Here is a 17,722-nt window from a genome sequence, read left to right on the forward strand (position 1 = left end):
AAATGTAACCAGAGAGAGAAGAAAGAGGGAAGATTTTTATTTATTCATTTATTTTTAAATAAAAAAAATAAAAAAAATTCTTTTTAATGTTTATTTATTTATTTATTTTTATTTTTTTTATTTTTTTTATTTTTTAAAAAATTTTTTTTTTCAACATTTTTAATTTATTTTTGGGACAGAGAGAGACAGAGCATGAACGGGGGAGGGGCAGAGAGAGAGGGAGACACAGAATCGGAAACAGGCTCCAGGCTCCGAGCCATCAGCCCAGAGCCCGACGCGGGGCTCGAACTCACGGACCGCGAGATCGTGACCTGGCTGAAGTCGGACGCTTAACCGACTGCGCCACCCAGGCGCCCCTTTATTTTTGAGACAGAGAGAGACAGAGCATGAAGGGGGAGGGTCAGAGAGAGGGAGACACGGAATCTGAAGCAGGCTCCAGGCTCTGAGCTGTCAGTACAGAGCCTGATGCGGGCTTGAACTCACTGTGAGATCATGACCTGAGGTGAAGTCAGATGCTTAACCGACTGAGCCACCTAGGTGCCCCTAAATAAAAAAATTAAAAAAAATTTTTTTTAAGTTTATTTATTTATTTTGAGAGAGAAACAGACAGAGCACAAGTATGTGCATGGTCAGAGAGAGAATTCCAAGCAGGCTCTGCACCATCAACACAGAGCCTGATGCGGGGCTCGAACCCACAAACCATGAGATTGTGACCTGAGCCAAAACCAAGAGTCAGATGCTTAACTGACTGAGCCACTTGGGTGCTCCAAGAGGGAAGATTTTTATTAAGTGTCTGTGATCTAACAGACACTGGCATGTGCTTTAAATAAATGTCTTTCAATTGAATTCCAAAGCCAAGATTCAGCAATTCAGTTGTTTTGGGACCTGGATAATCCATAGATAGGATTATTGGTCCCAGGAGTAGATAAGCCACCAGTATTGTCTCCTTCAGTGTCTAGAGCTGTGCCAGATCCCATGTAAGATCCAAGGACATAGGTGCTATAATTTCTTCTCTTAGGGATTGAGAGCACGTACCTTCCACACATGTGCCTGTGCACACACATGTGTATACACAGAGGTGGATACAGCCAGTGGGTCATGTGTGCTGTGTATTCTAGTGCTCCAGAAATTCACAGAGCACTGTCACTGGGATATCAAGATGGTGATGGGAGACCCTGCCTCCTTAGCGAAGCCTTGTGAGCTGCCATGATGGAAAGTGTGGACAGCCTCAGGGCATCAGGCAGAAGATTAGAATAAAAACCTGCTCCTAAAGATGTATGGTTAGTGAGTACGGTAGACAGGATAGTGCCCTCCCCCCGCCAAGATGTCCATATGCTAATCCCTGGAACCCGTGAATGTGTTAGTTTATTGGCAAAAAGGAAGTAAGGTTGCCAGTGAGCTTGCTTGAAAGTAGAGAAATCATCCTTGATTATTCCAGGTGAGTCCAGAGTAGTCACTGTACCCACAAAGGCTTTTAAATGCAGAAGAGGGGAGCCGGAGAGTCAGCGTCAGAATCCAAGAAGCTGGGAGGGCAGAAGCTGAGAACCAGAGACGGCAGCCTGGGAGAAACTCAGCCTGAGGTCCGTGGCTTTGAGGATGGATGAATGAAGGCCAAAGAATGAGAGCAACTTCTGGAAGCTCTCCTAGACCCTCCCTCGGGCACGTGGGTGTGCCGGCACCTTGACTTTAGCCCGGGGAGACCGATTTTAAACTTCTTGCCTACCGGAACTGTGAGCTTATACGTTTGTGTTGTCGTAAGCTGCAAAATTTATGGTAATTTGTTACAGCGGCCACGAGAAACTAATACGGCAAGGCGGGAGAAGACTGAACGGCTGGTCCTCGGGGCCAATGGGCGCCAGCGCGCTTCTCTCTACTGTTCTCAGCAGCTCCAGCAGCAGGAAGCGACCTTTCTCCCCTCTCCCAGGGAAGCCAAGCGGGACTGACTCTTATCCTGCCCAGCTTCTTGTGCAGCTCAGAGGAAAGCACCTCTCCCTACCCTGTACCTCAGGTCCTTCTTCTGGGATGGCTCCCCTCTGCAGAGCTGTGAATGAATCCGCTTTGTGGGTTTGGAACGTCATGGTGGGGCTCTGGCTAAATAAGGGAGGTAGGTTGCGTGGAATGCAGTTGAAATCTTTTGCCTTGGGGGACAGCCATAGGATTGGAGCCTGACGGGAGTGATGTCTGGGGTTCTGATGTCGTTCCCTGCCTGCCTTTGCTCAGGTCCTTCTTTCAATGAACTGGTCTTCCTTGTATGAACAACCTGGTGGAAGTTTTAAAAATAAGTAGATTTTCCCAGGAAGGGCTAAAAATAGCATTATCCTTCTGTCTTGGTGTTTTGTGGAAGTTATTTACCATTGTTTGGAGGGTAAGGGTGCTCCGTGTAGGGCCACCCAAGAACAGCTGTAGAAATGGGGTCTCTTGTCCCCATAAAGGGGAAGGGCTCATGAGCTCATAGATCGCAGATCTTTGGTCATCAGAGTCAGAAAGACCATCCTCATTTGACAGATGGGGAAACAGACTTGGGGAACTCATGTGGCCTGTGGAAGATCTCACGAGCTCATGACTGTCTGAGAGCTTTTCTCCCTACTGGCTTTGGGATGTTCTAAGATTCTTGTCTTTCTCGTACTGTCAGCTTGGGGGCTGTGGGTGAATTGTGTGGTAGTTACAGAGCTCAGCTTCCCACTGTTAGAGATGAATGAAACGAATCATCAGGTAGAATATTGCCCGTTGAAAGGTTTGGTTTGGGGGGTTTTACTCCCCTTCACGGAACCTGGGAAAAGCGTCTCCTGAGGTTGACTTTGTCTTGGGTGTCTTAGTTTTATTTTTAACATTCCAGTGTAGATTTAACTGAAGGGCATCAGTCTCTCGGAGGTCGGGCCAGTGTGTCTCTGGGCTTTCGGACAGCTCTTAACTGTCCTCTTTCTCCTCCCCAGATCTCCACAATTGCCCCATGTCCCGTGTGGCATTTCTTCTCTGGAAGTCTTTACAAATATTCCAGGTGGTCTGTCTGTAATGCTTGAATACGTTTATTCCTGGATGCATAGAAGGCCCAGGGACCTCCCAGACCTTCTGCTTCTTAGAAGGTTAAACTATTATGGAGACAGACACTGCATCTGTATCTTTTCTTATTTCTTATGTGCAGGGGTGACCTTTGGGGTACATTGTTCAGGAGACCAACCATTATCTACCATTTGAAGTCTGCTGCTCTCATCTCGCTACCGAAAGAGAAATGAAACCTCATTGTCATGATGAAGGTCACAGCCACCAGCCTGTTAAAGAAGCCCTTGAGTCCCACTCCCTGCTCCCTTCCTCCCCCGTTGTCCTGTCCTCTTCTAGATGCAGGTGTCTTGGGAAGGAAAGGGAGTGGGAGTAAGTGAGAAAAGTGAGCAGGCTGCCCATAGAACTTTCCATGTCTCAGCCTCACTGGAGACAGAATTTGGCCACACGGGTATACCCAAGTTACACGATATGGATGTTTATATGGCAAATAAGTATTTACATGACTAGATCTGAGGATTTCCAGTCCATGACACATCTGGATCCTTCTAGCCCGGTAGAAAGAGACTTGGAGGCTTCTGGCAAGACAGTTAACACGTGAGTTAGATTGTGTCTTCTGGAAGGGCTACAAAGTACTCTGTCCACTCTGTTACAGTTCATCTTATTAAGGTTGACCAGGTTCTTGTCTTTGGGCAGAGAGGAGAAGGATGGCGTCTGTGGAGGAAACAGTGTATCAGTGCTGATGGAGAACTAGTCCATTGGAAGTAGGGGGCTTTCTGAGACCATGATGGCGGGTCCCTCCTCCTCCACTGAATGGTGCAGAGTTGGGGGAAGGTCCTGCCTGGCTGCTCTCAGCACATTCTGCTGTTCTGGTGATGAGTGTGGCCAGTCCCATGCTCTGCATTGGTGAGAGGTAGGCAGGAGATGGCTTGAGTGAGCACTGCTCTCCTGGGCAGCTGGTGGCTCAGTAGGTTAAACAACCGACGCTTGGTTTGGGCTCAGGTCATGATCTCACAGCTTGTGAGATTGAGCCCCACGTTGGGCTCTGCACTGAGAGCGCAGAGCCTGCTTGGGATTCTCTCTTTCCCTCTCTCTCTGGCCCTTCCCTGCTCATGCGCTCTCTCTCTCTCTTAAATAAACTTAAAAAAAAAAAAGAAAAGAAAAGGCAGCGAGCGAGGAAGTGGCCTCTGGGTGGCTTGGGGAGTGGCCTGTCAGGACTGGGAGGTATTGGTAGGCCCACCTTTGGTCCTCTCTTTCCCAGATGAAATGAAAAGCAGATGGCATGGGAGAGCAGGGGACAACTCTTAGGGCCATTGGAGTTTAACTGGGGGGGGTAGGGGGGAGGTTCCATTTTAGAGGAAAGCTTGCCATGTGACTGAAGAGTGTGTAGGCTTAGTGTTTCTAGCTTGATGGGCTTAGGGTTTTGCGATGGAGCAGGAGAGGTCGTAAGAGCTGCAGGAGGGATACATGGGAGTTTGCTGTCCCAGACAGCAACAAGCCTCGGACGGAGAAGGGGCTATTTTCTGCTTTGTTGCTAGGAGCCCACATTAGAAACTTCTAGCATCTTCATCTGACGTTTAGCCCTGCGTCTCCCCCGTTCCCCTCGTCTGTTATTGGCTGGCACTGGTTTTTCATCTTTTACGTGCATACATGTTGGGCTTCCTACTAAGTTTTAAGGTCCTTGAGGGTACAGCCTATGTATTACATTTCTTTGCACCTTTCCGCGGTGGCTAACACCATGCCTTGCATTTAGTAGGCAATAAATATTTGTCAGCTCGAATGAGTGGAACTGCGGCTCCCTGTTTCCTTCCTCTTAGGGTAGCTCCTTGCTCATATCCCCACCGTCTTCTTCCTTACCTGTCTCCTCTGCCCAGTTTTCTGTCTCAAATAGAGGTGGAGCCAACCTCTTCCTCCTCCAGAGGCGTTTCTGGGAGGACTTATAAGATGAAAAGCATGGGGTGCAAGCGGACACGTCAGAATGAAGCGTCCCTAGAACATGCAGGCCGCACGTGCGCGGCTGCAGGACCCTTCTTCCAGGCTGTTCCTTTGATCTGTGGACCTTCCAGTGCTCACTGGTCAAGCTGGTCCTCTGAGAGGAAGGGTGAAGGGGCCTCCCTGTGACCCCCTGGCACCCCACAATTTTTTTTTATCGCCCTTCCTGGCCCTGTCCGAGGGCCCTCCATGAGCCGGCTCTGCCTCCTTGGTCGGTCTGAATGCTTCAGCTTTGTTTGGAAATCGGAAGCCTCATTTTACTATAACGGTTCCTGAAAGATTTTCTCAGTGAAACTTGCACATTTCGTCTGCTCCCCGACTTTTCAGATATTAAACAAATCTCTCTAAGAGATTTCCCCCGTTCCCCCCCCCCCCGCGTCTTTTTCCTCAGAGACCAGCCGTTCGCTCAGCCAGATGGTGAGAGAAGGGGTGTGTGGTGGCCACATGGCCTGCTCGTCCGCGTGTGTGAAGTAGGGGATTCTCAGAGAGGGTGCCGCTTTCTGGCCGGCGCTTTCTTGCTTTGTTGGCATTCAGCTACGGAGCAAGACAGAGCACCCTGGCAAGTGACCAGACACAGAGTGGGTGGCAGGAAGGCTCCGTCACCCTGCTATCCCTGCGTGGAATCCACTTGTCTGTGAATGGGAGGCTGTGGGGGAAGTCAGGGAGTGTCTGGCCGGCGTCCCAGGCCAGATGTTCTTCAGTGCCATATGTCATGACCGGAAGGGTGGGCCTCGCGGGCTTCTGGAGCACGCCTGACCTCTGCTCTGGAACCACCGCTGTCCTTACGGCCCCCCTCCCCCCTCTGTCAGGGCTCTGCACCCGACCTGCTCCCATCCTAGCGCTAACTCCTAACTGGGCTAAACTCCTTTCACGGACTCCTCAACATCCAGCTCGCCTCCCGCTCACCTGTCCCTGGCTTGCCCCCTCCTCCCCCACCTTGTGCAGGAACGATGCTTTTCTAGTGCCTGTGTCACCCTCACCCTCATCTGAAGTGTCTTCTCTTCTCTGCCTGCATGATCCTTGGTGTCTCCTTTTCTTTTTTAGTTTTTATTAAAATGCTTTATTTATTTTTTTAGAAAGGGAGAGAGTGGGGAAGGGGCGGAGAGAGAAGGAGAGAGAGAGAATCCCAAGCAGACTCCACGCCGTGAGCGCAGAGCCCGACACGGGCCTCGAACCCCCGAGCCGTGAGATCGTGCGTGACCTGAGCCGAAATCACGAGTCGGACGCGTAACCGACTGAGCCACCCAGATGCCCTGATCGATCAGTTGGTGTCTTCTGAGCCCAGCCCAGAGCCCACCTGCTCAGGGAGGCCTCTGGGATTTCGATTCCCATGGACTCTGCATGTGGCGACTGTAGTCAGGACCTACCACTTGGCGCGCGGGCTCAGAACTGGTTTGTGTTCTGTCGTGTATCGTCTTCTCTCTTTAGGCGGTAAATTTTCGGGGGGCAGATTATGGTCTCGTGCTGCTGTGGTATCCGGCACCATGCCAAGCAAACACCGAACTGATTCTCAGCCTGTCCAGGCTCATGAGAGAGAAAGGGGACCTGCATGTTCTTGCCCCCTCCAGCCGTGTTGCGTGGGTGACCAGCTCAGGGCGACAGAGGGAAAGAAGTAACACCGCGGCTCCCCTCCCCACGCATCCTTTTTTCCATCTGCATCCTGATGAGTAGATGTTGGCGTCTTGAATCGGGTGGACGTTGCGGCCGGGTTTCAGACAGAGGCAGCAGCTCGTTTGAGTTCCTTCCGTGGTAACTTGTACTCCATGGAGCCAGGCACGGGTGCCGGTCAGGTGATACAGGCAGTTTGTTCGGATTTCTCTTCCTGGACCTTCTGGGGAGGGGGGTGGCGGGGCACAGAGGTATCTTACAGGTGCATGGCAGGGATGTTGCCATTTTGCTTTCGAAGGCTGACCTAGCTACTATCTCTGGATGTCTCCTCATCCTCGATGTGGAATCTGTACACTTTCCTCGGTCCCTCCTTTTCCACAGTCCTTGCCCATTGGAGCCTTCCTTTCCCAGCCAGCCCCTCTGTTCCAAGGAGCATGTTTGGCAGCTGCTTAAGGACTGCAGTGAAGTCTGCCTGTGTCTCAGGACTCTGCATAACCAGACCGCTGTGTGATCCCTGCGGGCTCATCCCTGCGCACTTCTCCACCTGACCGCTGTGGATGACCGGGCCGGGCTCCCACGGGCTGGTCCAGCATGACTGGTTCATATTGGCAGGGCTTGGCTCCTGTGGTGCACCCATCACATGGAGATCTCCCTCATCCAAGGCCTTTCCATTTTCACTATTCCCTGACATGGGTAGATAGAGCCCTTCAGAGCCCGCAAAGCCCACCTCCCCCTACCCCCCCCCCCCCACTCCAAGGGACCCGCCCAGTCTCACCGTGTCCTCAGGCCGCCTCCAGCCACACCAGCCACTGCTGATTTGCTCTCTTCTGTGCACTCACACTTGCCCGCTTGGTGACGTTTTGGCACATGCCTGCGTTCTGCTTTCAAGATTCTTTCTTTGTCTCTTTCTCACCAGCCTGGTTGTGAACTGGCCAGGCAGCGACAGGGTTTATCTTTCTTCTTCAGCCTCATACTAGCTAACGTTTGTTTAAAACACTATGTTCTTAAGGCTGTGCTCAGTCTTTTGTGTGCACAGTGTCATTTTTCTGCCCTCTGAGGTAACAATTTATTACCCCCCCTTGACAGATGAGAAAACTGAGGCTTATAGAGCCCCAGTGTCTTAAAGCTACTCTGTTGGTAGACCTCGAATTTGTAGTCAGGATCAGCATCAGAATCCGAGTTGTTAAACTTCTGTGCTCTGTGAACTTGGTTTATGTTAGGCTCTGCCTCTTACAAGTTCTGTGACCCCTGGCAGCCTATTTATTTCTTTGTGCCTCAGTTTCTTCTTTTTCTAATTTTTTTAATGTTTATTTTATTTTTGAGAGAGAGAGAGAGAGAGAGACAGAGACAGAGTGTGAGCAGAGGAGGGGCAGAGAGAGAAGGAGACACAGAATCTGAAATAGGCTCCAGGCTCTGAGCTGTCAGCACAGAGCCCGACGTGGGGCTTGAACTCATGAACCGTGAGATCATGACCTGAGCCAAAGTTGGATGCTTAACTGACTGAGCCACCCAGGTGCCCCAGTTTCTTCTTTTAAAAAAAAAAATTTTTTTTATTCTGAATGGCCTAATTAGCTTAGAGGAATATATTTCTTCCTTCCTTCCTTCCTTCCTTCCTTCCTTCCTTCCTTCCTTCCTTCCTTCCTTCCTTCCTTCCTTCCTTCCTTTCTTTTTTAGAGAGAGAGTGTGTGTGGGCCAGGGAGAGGGGCAGAGAGAAAGAGAGAATCTCAAGCAGACTCCACACAGCACAGAGCCCAACATGGGGCTTGATCTTACGACTCTGGGATCATAACCTGAGCTGAAATCAAGAGTTGCATGCTTAGCCAACTGAGCCACCCAGGGTGCTGATGCCTCAGTTTCTAGCTCAACAAAACAAAATAAAAACAAAGGCTCCCTAGGGTTGTTCTGAGGATTGGATGAAACGATGCATAAAAATGCACAGAATAGTGCTTCAGCTAGGTCTAGGGTTCTTCTAATTCTTTTGCATTGATCAGTGTCATTTTAATATTGTCATTGGCATTACTGTTATCACTTCTCGTGTCTCTGGCATCATGTTAGCACCTGAGACAATGTTACGCACGTGGCTTGTGTCCAGGAAATGCTCAGTTAATGAACGAGAAGGCGCTCGGGCATCCAGAGCCGACTTGGTGGCAACCCTCGGTGTGATGTTGTCTTTGTGGCAGCTCTCATTGTGAGGTTGCCTTGGCCAGGGTTCCGTGTTGGCAGGTTCTCACGGTGGCGGCTGGGGGATGAGGCGATGTGGGGTGTGGTGTATCAGTAGTCGAGAACCTTCCTGTAGCCTAAAAACTTTTTTCCTTCCTGCCCCTTCCCCGGTAGCTCTGAGCCCTGCCAAGCCTGTGCACAAGCCTTGAAATGACAAAGTACCCTTTAGTTAATTGCACAACGGATTGCCTAGAGTTAAAAGTTCTGATTTATATGACTATAGCTCTAACTGCTCAATAACACAGGCCTGTAATCTACTTTCATTTCAAACAGAACGGTGATTTATAGGGCAGCATGCCGCTTTAGCTCAGAAATGAGGTGTTCAACATATGCTCTGTTGACATAAATTTGGAATTTATCGCTGTTGTCAAAACTGCCTGTTGGACAAAGGTGGGTATTAAGGCAATAAATGACTCAGAATAGTTTTCTGTCACATTTCCTAACCATTGTATTCAGTCTATTTGAGGGAAAAATATATACTTAAAAGTAATCAAATGTCCAGAATCCATGCATCTTGTTTTGAATGGCGAGAATGGAGGATGCGGGAGGGATGGAAGGGCATGAGGGCGTGGGGTGGGGGGAGGGGGTGGGGTGGCGTGGATGGCGGTGGGGGGGGGTGTTGGCGAGGAGAAAGCTTTTCATGAAGTTACGGCCCATTTTAAAAAGATTCCACTTTGCTTCCTCTCCCCCATCCCCATTAGGAGGTGGGCTTTCCTTTCTCATTTACGAAGAGGGGGAGGAAAATGAAAGCTCATTAAATAAAAATAGTAAAGGACATTTTTATGTGTGGGCTTAAAGCCAGTGATGTTGGGGAGGAGTTAGTGAGTGGCGCTGTGAGGGAGGCAGAGCAGGACTTGGTTTATGGGGAAATAAAGCCCCTGGCTGGTGTTGGTTCTGTGCTGCCTCCGTGAGCCTGGGCTCGTCTCCACCTTCCCTCCGCGGGCTCCTGTGGCCACGTGCACTCCTGGCTGGCCGAGGAAGGTGAGGAACAGTGGGGTGCTGGGCTGCACGCAGGATGCTGTCTGCACAGGTCCTGACTGATTCATGACCCGCACTGTGGCCAGGACGCACGTCCCCACCCACTCACCCAAAACATGTTGTGAGCACCCACTGATGCTGTGCCTTTGCTGGGCTTGACGATGTAGAGGGATGAGGCAAAGCTCTGTCTTCGGGTGCTTTTGCATCTAGTCCAAGAGACAGACACGCAAGCAGGTGCAGCCCGAGTGCCGTTGGTGTGGCAGTAGACACGCGTCAAAGGTTAGGGGTAACGCGGACCAGCTTTGGGGGCGCAGGGACCACGGGGGCTCCCTCAGGATGACACTGGCTCCCCTGCCTGGTGAAATGTCTCTTTGTGGTGATCAGGGCTCTGCAGGGAAAATACAGGCAAAAAAAAAAAACGTACTAGCGACAAGCCTTTAAAAAAAGATGTACAGTGTCGTGCTCAGGTGATTACCGACAAGCACGTCAGGCTGGATTTTCTGTGTGAGAAGAGCGAGACCAGAGTCCCTGTGCATGGAGCTTGCCACCCATATGATGAGTGTGCATCAGTCCCACGCCGTGGGCTGGCCGTAGCATCCTCGGAGCCCAGGACACCAGGCGGGCAGTATGGAAGATCCGGCAAGTGTGATCAGGGTCAGATTCGGGAACCTCTCTTCTGCATCCTGTTGTAAGACAATGTAGCATGCGGAGTGCTGCTGGTAAGCGTGTGTCTCAGCGAGATGGAAAGGACACAGTCGCATCCAGAGAGCCGACCGCACCTTGGCCATCGTCGGTCCCGGTGTGCTTGGTGTTCAGCATTTCCAGCACCCTGGGCTCAGCTCTGCAGGCTCCCAAGGCAGGAGCCAGAGGAGCCTCCCCGCTACACCCTGTGACAACAAGGCCCAGCAGGGGAGAGGATGCGTATCTGTTGCTTTTATTTTATTTTGCCTTTTATCTCCATGCCCACACGCTTGGAGCGTCTCGGCATTGATAAATGTGTGCTCTCACACATACACATGCACACCGTCCCCCTTTCTCTTGCCTGCGTGCATGCCACACACACACACACACACACACACACACACACACACACACACACACACACAGTGCCTCCCTCACACACTGGGTCCGGACACCAATTGTAAGCCTCCTCTGTGTGGCTCGCCCTCCCTTTGCCACCAAACCCTGTCCTTTTCACACAAAGCTCCCTGTTGGGAAAACTCATAATTTTTACACCACACAGTCTTGACTGGCCATTGCTGGAATTACTGTCTCTTTGAAGTGCTTTCTGCTGGGGCATTTACAGGCCGTTTTAATTACCTGCAGCTTGCCAGGGGCCTTGCTCTGTCCCAGGCTTTGTTTGTTTGTTCTTTGCAAGGAGTCTGTGCAGAAAGGAATACGGCTGCCTTCTCTTGACAAAGAAAGGCAAGGGGGAAAGAGAAGTTTGGGGAGCCCTCAGCAGAACTTGTCCCTGAAGCCTGCTCCAGGATACCCTGCCCCCCTCCAGCAAGCTCAGGAAGAGAAGCCAGCCCTTGCTGTTGGCTTGCCCATGTTTTTAGTCGTTTCCAGCACTGTAGGTCTCCCTCCTGGATTTGCCTGCGATATTTTTGTTTGTGTGTGTGTTTTGGTTTTAAGTATTATTAAATACATTTCCAAGCTTCCTGTCACAGACAACAGGGCTGTCAAATAAAGCTCCCCTCACTGCCGACCAAATCAAAGTCAGCTGCCGTTGAGCTGGGATCCTGCTCCTGTTTTTCCATCTAAATGTGTTTAAGGAGCATGTGTTATTAAATTTTTGAGCCTGGACATGGGGTGTGGAGGGTCGGGGTTGAAATCACATGCGATGGCAGAAGGTAGTACCCGCTTTGGGCTGTCTGGTGTTTTCCTTTCCTTGTCTTAATTTTTCATTCGATTCTCTCTCTGGAATGAGCTAAATATAAATAGCCTTCTTTGGGATTTCTGTTAAACACAAGTGTGGCATGTCACGTCTGCAGACGAAGAAGCTAGTTTACCAGAGGAGCCTTGGAAGTTTATTCGCTTCCCGGCTGGCTTCTACAGCAGAAGGAATCCTCATTCATTTATTCATTTAGTCCAAAAATGCACTGAGAAATCGGAACCCTGGTACATTGCCGAGGGGAATGTAAAATCGTGCAGCCGCCTTAGAAAACGGTCTGGCAGTTAAAAGGTTAAAAACATAGCGGTACCGGATGACCCAACAGTTCCACTCCTAGGCATATACCCACGAGAAGTGAAAGTGAAAGCCCATGTCCAAAGCTAAAACTTGTAAGCCAGTATTCTTGGCCACGTTATTCATAGCAGCCAAAAGGCAGAAACAACCCAGTGTCTGCTGACTGGCGAATGGGTCAATTACATGTGGTATGTCTATACAGTGGAGTATTATCTTGCCATAAAGAGGAAGGAAGCACTGATAAATGTTACTACATGGATGAATCTTGAAAACATCACGCTAAGTGAATTCTTGCAGACGTAAAAGGCCAGCCGCACACTGTATGCTTCCATTTGTATGAAATGTTCATAATAAGCAAATCCATGGAGTAAGATAGTAGATTAGGGGTTGCCAGAGACTGGGGGGTTAGTGAGGGGAAATGGGGAGTGACTGGTGATAGGTACAAGGTTTCTTTTGGGGGTGATGAGATCTTCCGGAAGTAGACGGTGGTGAGATGGTCGCACGGCTCAGTGAATGGACTAAAACCCCCCAAATGGTATATTTTAAAAGAGTGGATCTTACGGCATGTGGAAGGTATCTCAGTAAAGCCGTTTCTTTAAAACAAATGCATTGAATGCCTGCTCTGTACCAAAGCAGCCTGGCACTGTGCCAGACTGTGAGGACGCAGCGGACAGTGGTCTCTGTCCAGGTGGCGTGCAGTCCAGGAGAGGTGAGGAACTCTCGTAGGAAACCCACTATGTTAACTGTAAGTTGTGCCAAGTGCTGGAAAGGGAACCAGTCAAGTGCAGTAATGCAGAGTAGTGTTGATGTATAACCCACCTTGACGGAGCACCGTTCAAGTGCAGTCTTACTTTTCCAGAGCTGGGCACGCACAGTAGGCTATTAACAGACGGAGTGTAAAATAGCAAGCATCAAGGGATGAGGGCAGTGTACCTTCCCTGAGGTCTTCTCTGTAGGAGGTTATAAAGTTGCCCCGAGACTCAGCCTGTCTGTGGACCCTGGGTGTCATCATTTGGCTTCTGTTTTCCTAGCGGCTCCTTTCTTCTTGCTTTCCTCTGGTTAGGGTCCTGTGAATCCTGGGTGTGCTCTTAGTGCCTCCTTTCCTGCTGGTGGTTTTCCTGTGCCTTTTACCGGGGGGCTCTGGGAGAACATTCTGGGTGGGATGGATAGACCCTCTGCAGGTGGGCAAATGTGAATGTAGATCCTGAGGTGAGAAGTCTAGAGACTTCCACCTGCTCCCATGGGAGAGGAGAGTTAAGTCACTTGGCCTCCGTTTCCTCATCCACAAAATGGGGGTGGCACTTTCTTCCCCAGTCACAGGATGGTTGAGATGACCCTGAGCATCCCTTTCGAAGTCAGATGCGATCTATAAATGCATGAGCATTATTCTTAGAAAACCTCAGTTAACTAGATTTCTTTTTTACATTTTTCTGGAAGAAAAAAATAATCGGCAAAAGAGGTGGATATCTATTTTTTTTTTTTTTTACCTTTTCCTTCATTAAAATGACCGTAATTTCCACAGTGTGCTTTGGTGTCCCTACAGGTTCATCTGCCCAATCTCTTATCTTGTGTTCATAACTGATGTTGAGAAAGATGGCTCTAACGGCTTAGAATCCTCATAGAGAAGTAATTTAATTTTCAGTGTACTAAAGCAGAAAGAATGAGGCAATATACATTAAGGAGGTTTTCAGAGGGCTTTAATTCGAAGGGAACTTTCTTAGGCCCTTAATAAACCTCAGTTAATTTCCACAGTCTCTGAGGATCTGTGGCTGGTGTGTGGGATTTGAAGGTAGCATCTTGGCTTCGTGGCCGAAGTGAGAGTGTGTAAAAATGAACCTCGATTACCAGGAAACAATGCTGCCTCCTCACAGGAAGATAAAGGAGGAATTTGTAGCTTTTCAAATACAGTTTTCCGAGAAATTGTCTCTTCGTGCTGGTTAAGATGGAAGCCTCTTATGGGTGTGAGGGGGAAAAAACCAAAACGCCTGCTCATCTGGAACCATAGTTCAGTTCCCTTATAGGGCCTTTTAGGGTCTGGAGAGAATATTTGGGATTTATTTTTGTTTTCTTAGGGCTGACGTCACCACGCATGCATCCTGGTGCTCTGTTTTGGGTTTGGAAAAAGCTCTAAAAGCTATAAATCTTAAGGCATTTTACTATTTTTCCTCTTCCCTTTTCAAAAAGCACAACTTTCCTGGTTTCTTTAAAAAAAAAAAAAAAAAGAAGGAGAAAGAAAGAAAACTACAAAAGTGTGTATTGATTCCTTTCCCTCAGATCTTAACTGCCCACGCTGTAATACCTTGCTTACACGTGCCAGGTTTTTGTGCAGTTTTGCAACATCTCCTTAATCCAGTGAGCATAAATAGAACATTTCAATCATATTTGGCTACTAGGAACTTCACAGATAAGCGCGCTAAGACCTTGTTGAAAGAGACTGTATGAGATTGTGTGTGATAAGATCATCCTGTAGCCCGGCGCCCAAATGAAAAACTTTTGTTCTTGGTGAAATTTGTTGATGGAGATATTTCAAATAAATGACTTACAAGGACTCGGTCTTCTAAAACAAAGGCCCCGTTGCGTAACAGCCTGAAGCCCAGGCCTCCTGGTGCTCAGTGGCCACGAAGACCCTTCAAGGAGCATTTGCTGCAGGGAGATTAGCGTGCCCCTTTGTCATTTCTGACATGGTATTTTAACACCCACACGGGCAGCCTTATCGGAAAGCCCTGTACTTGGTGTGGTTATGGCCGCGGGGAATGCCATTGTCCTTTCCCCTGTTTTCAAGGCTCAGGACAGCTCCTTCCACTTTTTAGTCAGCTCCATGCGTGATGCATGGTCTTCTTCTAAGAACCCCACGGAGGCCTTCTCTTTCGGACAATAGAGACAGCTGTTCTTGTACGGATATGTGTGTATGTTGGAAGTGTTTTGTGTCTTTCTCTTTTTTTTTACCTCTATGTTTTTCTTTTTGCATTCTCCTTCATGTTGGTTTGTTCATTCATTTAGGAAAAATGCACCGAGTCCTTCCTCTGTTCTGGACTCAATGATGGAGGCTGAGGGGTTGAATCAGGGATGGAGGCTTCATGAAGGTGGTTATAATTTGGTGAGCATAGGCTCCTCTCGGCCCCACAGCCTTTCAGTGTTGTCAGCCCGATTGGAAAGGACCTAAGAAATCATCTAACTCAACTCTTGTATTATTGCAGAGGGCGTAAAGTGGAACCTCCAGAGGGTAAGTGGTTCGACCAAGGTCATTTGATGGTTACCAGCAGAGCTGGAGTGAACACTGGGTCTCCTGCCCACCCCCTCCCCCAGAAGAGTGTTTTAGCCAATGTGTTACACTTTTATTCTAGATCCTTGAGAAGACGTGCCTTCTTTGCTATTCTCTCCCTCTCCCTTTAAAAGGCCCCAAAGCAACCAAATGGCCACCATTTTCCAGAGCTCCCCTGGTCCAGGTTCCCAGGAGAGGGGCACACTCTGTGGGTCCTGTCAGCCCTTATCTTGTGGCGCGGAAGGTGTTAACTAGCCCTCTGTTAGTTCTTGGTTGTTTTTTTTAATCTGTTGTTTGAAATCCTTGCCTTTTATTGGTATATTTACTTTATGGCATACATAAAGAGCTATATTAAAAAATAAATTGTGTTGTAAAAGCATTCGGTAATGTTTATTAATATTGACTAGTCAGGGAGCAAGGAACTCTATCGCTACAAGGATAATTTGTGGTAATACCAGCTCCCCATTCACAGCTTGTCAAATGACTGTCTAATCTCAACATTAAAAAAAAAAGTGGGTAAAAGGATAATTTCCTTTATGCCTTGAGAAAATGAAAGTGACCCACTCCCCCACCAAGATTAGAACTAATCTTTCTCCCCCACCCCCACCCTGGGCAATCCAGGCCCCTTCTGTGATCCCAGGCAGTCCCAGGGCGGGGTTTCAGTGGCCAGGTATCCTTTTGTCTCAGGCTGGTTGGCGCCTGCTTACCTAGCAGTAGCTTCTCTCATAGCTCTGGTTGTCTGCACTTGTGCTGAGGGTTTAGGTGCAGAAATAGACACCTATTCCCTGTCCTCAAAGAGCTTCTAGCTTCGAAGAACTTCTACATGGCTTGTTCCTAAGGAGAATGATACTGGATGTGACTAATGACCCATTCGGACTAGAATGTGTCACTGATGGTAGCCGTAAGAGACCTTCCCTTGGGATAAGATGATGTCACCCTTAGAAGGTAGGGAACATTCCTTGAGTATTCCAGTTGTCCTGGTTTAGGGCAGAGGCCTTCAGTAGAGCAAGCTCTTTTCAGAGTACCCCTTCCCCACAGAAAGGCATGTGTAGAAAGTTCAGGAGATTGAACTGAATATGGAAACACCTTGAAATCTCCCTGGAAGTTGCTCTGGGGAGTACATTCCTGATAGTCTGATAAGTTTTCATTCATGCCTTCTAAAAATTGGAGCCCAGAATGCTTTGGCTGTTTGGTCTTCCTCTTGCCATTTGAATTAAAGGTCAGTGGACATTGGAGGTGTGTTTCGAACTTACGAGTCTTAGAGAAAGGAATAAGCCCATTGCTGAAGTATATAAGCTCTTTCCTCTGTCCTCTCTTGGTTCTGTTTCTGGTTGGAGAGGTGAGCAAGGCCAGGGTGGAGTTCTCTGACCATGGTGCTTGGGAATCATTTGTTGCTTTTGAGACTGAGAGTCTTGGCAGAGCTCTGTGAAGGGACCTGCCTCGTCTCATGGCCACATGGGGCACAAGGCAGCATGCCATTGCCAGCTGGTCAGGTCCTGCTCAGGGAGAGGAAGAAGCAGGCGGTTTGGTGGTAGCTAGGTTCCCATGGTAAGAAGAGAACCTTGGAGAATATTAGTTTCCATGTGGGCAGCAGGCTTTGAGAGAAGAGCGTCATTTGGGATCTGACTCTCAGAATCTCCTGTCTTGTCCTTGCCTGTTTTGAGTACCCCTTAGAAGCACTGCGTAGGTCAAGCTGATGGTCATGGGATCAGAAAGCAAAAGCCCCAGGCTTTAGGGTGGCTTCTGCATGTGGAACAGCTCAGACCAAGAAGGGGGTGAATTGTTGGAAGGACCGTGAAGGCCGCACTGGCCAGAGCCACGTGCTGTTCAGGGTATGGGATCACTTAAGCTGAGAACAAGAAAAACGTGACCTTAAAAAAGTCCTTATAAGATGGATTCCCCACTTTATTTTTCAAAGATGGGCAGTTCCCTCCCACTCACTTTCCCTGTGGACAGACTCAAGTTCTCACTGCTGGTCTACCTTGCAAAACTCACAGTTCAGGCACTTTCAGATCCCCAGGAGGAGAGAGAGGGAGAGAGGGAGTGTAGCTCTTGGGTTATTGGAACTGAATTCCCTCTCTAAACCTTCCTGTTGGCCTGCTTTGACTGCTTCTGTCTCTGGCCAAAGGAACTTGGGAAGAAATGGAATGTGGGCATTGCTGGGCCTGGAGCCCCCCTTCAGGCCCTTCTCCTAGCATTTTTCCTGTGGCCCTTGGCTCTGTGGGATAGAGACGGGCTGAACTCTTCCTGGAGAGAGTAGACACAGAAGATGCTCTTAGGGAGCACTGTTACGGTCAGCTGGGTCTGGAGGGGAGGATGGAGTACGGCATGGGTCTCTCTTTGCTGCCACTCATTCTGCTCTTATGTTCTAGGTACACTGGGGAGATGAAGGCTCATCTTGAGAATGAGGGGTTGGTCTGAAGCTCAGGCTTTGTGTGGCTGTGAAATAGCATTGGCCTTCCTTTTGCAGACTTCAG

The 17,722-nt window shown here is 49.0% G+C and overlaps 1 protein-coding gene across 4 annotated transcripts in view; it reads left to right on the plus strand.

The window, feature by feature from the left end:
• ZBTB16 (zinc finger and BTB domain containing 16) overlaps nt 1–17,722 on the plus strand; it is a 194,093-nt gene that overhangs the window by 77,294 nt on the left and 99,077 nt on the right. The gene's annotated exons all lie outside the window — the stretch shown is intronic.

The sequence above is a fragment of the Neofelis nebulosa genome, chromosome 10 (genome assembly GCF_028018385.1).
Source record: "Neofelis nebulosa isolate mNeoNeb1 chromosome 10, mNeoNeb1.pri, whole genome shotgun sequence".
In the NCBI taxonomy this organism is placed as follows: Eukaryota; Metazoa; Chordata; class Mammalia; order Carnivora; family Felidae; genus Neofelis; species Neofelis nebulosa.